This window comes from Rutidosis leptorrhynchoides, chromosome 8, assembly GCF_046630445.1.
Source record: "Rutidosis leptorrhynchoides isolate AG116_Rl617_1_P2 chromosome 8, CSIRO_AGI_Rlap_v1, whole genome shotgun sequence".
NCBI lineage: Eukaryota > Viridiplantae > Streptophyta > Magnoliopsida > Asterales > Asteraceae > Rutidosis > Rutidosis leptorrhynchoides.
Genome location: NC_092340.1, coordinates 291,586,358 through 291,589,269, shown reverse-complemented (window position 1 = coordinate 291,589,269; position 2,912 = coordinate 291,586,358).

Genomic DNA, 2,912 nt, shown 5'->3' with positions numbered 1-2,912 from the left:
GGTTTCATCAAATTCCAAAGATTTGCAGGCAGTGAATTCTTTGTAGGTGCATCCTACATGATTTCCTGTACTGCTAGATCCAAGGTTATTGTTGGTATGTAGCGCAGCCTGTACTGCGGCTATGTTTGAGCTAAAAAGGTACGGAATTCCTCTTCATTCATATTCACGGTGTGTCGAGTAGTCGGTGCCATTTCCTTCAAAATAGTCAAATGGAACAAGTTAATCATACAGAATATTAAGAGTTGTTAATAGTATTTCGTAGCATAATATGAACTCATTTATAAAAGCTTTTTCTTCATATTAGCATTTTATAAGTTTAAATTCGGGTAGTACCTACCCGTTAAGTTCATACTTAGTAGCTAATATGCAATTCAATACTACAATTCTATATGAAAAACTGATTATAATAATATTTCGCGTTCAAACTTTTATACAATATTTTACAAACTTACAATACCGCTTATTTTACATAAAGCATGAAATATAGCACACAATAACTTTGATACAAGATAGTTGTGAAGATAATTCTAGCTAGTACACAAGTCGTTCAACAAAGGCAATAAAGACACGTAATTCATACGTCTAGAAACAAGTCATGCATTCTGGTTTTACTAGGACTACTTCCCATCATTGGTCTTGTGGAACATAACCGTTATGGCTGTTGATAAGACAGCGTGTTGTAACATCGTCAAAGGGACGAGGGTTACGTAATGACCAACAGTCTCGTAATAACCTAAAAACCTCATTTCTTACCCCAATTACCGACTCCGTCACTTGTGGGAACGTTTTGTTTAATAGTTGTAGCCCGATGTTCTTTTTCTCACTTTGGTGAGAAGCAAACATTACTAACCCGTAAGCATAGCATGCTTCTTTATGTTGCATGTTAGCCGCTTTTTCTAAATCATGAAGTCCTATATTCGAATACATTGAGTCAAAATAATTTCTTAACCCGTTGCGTAAAATAGCATTTGGGTTCCCCGCAATATATGCGTCAAAGTAAACACATCGTAACTTATGGGTTTCCCAATGTGATATCTGTAGTGACCCGAAGTTTTCCATGTTTATATATATATAAAATGAAATTGTTATTTACATGATTAAGTGTTTCCAACATGTTAAGCAATCAAACTTGTTAAGACTTGATTAATTGAAATAGGTTTCATATAGACAATTGACCACCCAAGTTGACCGGTGATTCACGAACGTTAAAACTTGTAAAAACTATACGATGACATATATATGGCTATATATATAGTTAACATGATTTTATTATAAGTATGTATCTCATTAGGTATTTTAACAATGAGTTATATACATAAAAATGAGACTATTAATTTAAGAAACTCGAAAACGATATATATAACGATTATCGTTATAACAACGTCTTACTAGGTACATATGAATCATATTAAGATATTGATACACTTGGTTAATTATGTTAAATTATAAGTAAATATATTATTAAGTGTATTAACAATGAAATACATATGTAAAAATAAGACTACTAACTTAATGATTTCGAAACGAGACATATATGTAACAATTATCGTTGTAACGGCATTTAACTGTATATATATCATACTAAGATATATTATATATCATAATATCATGATAATATAACAATTTAACATCTCATTTGTTATAATAAACAATGGGTTAACAACATTCAACAAGATCGTTAACCTAAAGGTTTCAAAACAACATTTACATGTAACGACTAACGATGACTTAACGACTCAGTTAAAATGTATATACATGTAGTGTTTTAATATGTATTCATACACTTTTGAAAGACTTCAAGACACTTATCAAAATACTTCTACTTAACAAAAATGCTTACAATTACATCCTCGTTCAGTTTCATCAACAATTCTACTCGTATGCACCCGTATTCGTACTCGTACAATACACAGCTTTTAGATGTATGTACTATTGGTATATACACTCCAATGATCAGCTCTTAGTAGCCCATGTGAGTCACCTAACACATGTGGGAACCATCATTTGGCAACTAGCATGAAATATCTCATAAAATTACAAAAATATGAGTAATCATTCATGACTTATTTACATGAAAACAAAATTACATATCCTTTATATCTAATCCATACACCAACGACCAAAAATACCTACAAACACTTTCATTCTTTAATTTTCTTCATCTAATTGATCTCTCTCAAGTTCTATCTTCAAGTTCTAAGTGTTCTTCATAAATTCTACAAGTTCTAGTTACATAAAATCAAGAATACTTTCAAGTTTGCTAGCTCACTTCCAATCTTGTAAGGTGATCATCCAACCTCAAGAAATCTTTGTTTCTTATAGTAGGTTATCATTCTAATACAAGGTAATAATCATATTCAAACTTTGATTCAATTTCTATAACTATAACAATCTTATTTCAAGTGATGATCTTACTTGAACTTGTTTTCGTGTCATGATTCAGCTTCAAGAACTTCGAGCCATCCAAGGATCCGTTGAAGCTAGATCCATTTTTCTATTTTCCAGTAGGTTTATCCAAGGAATTTAAGGTAGTAATGATGTTCATAACATCATTCGATTCATACATATAAAGCTATCTTATTCGAAGGTTTAAACTTGTAATCACTAGAACATAGTTTAGTTAATTCTAAACTTGTTCGCAAACAAAAGTTAATCCTTCTAACTTGACTTTTAAAATCAACTAAACACATGTTATATATCTATATGATATGCTAACTTAATGATTTAAAACCTGGAAACACGAAAAACACCGTAAAATCGGATTTACGCCGTCGTAGTAACACCGCGGGCTGTTTTGGGTTAGTTAATTAAAAACTATGATAAACTTTTATTTAAAAGTTGTTATTATGAGAAAATGATTTTTATTATGAACATGAAACTATATCCAAAAATTATGGTTAAACTCAAAGTGG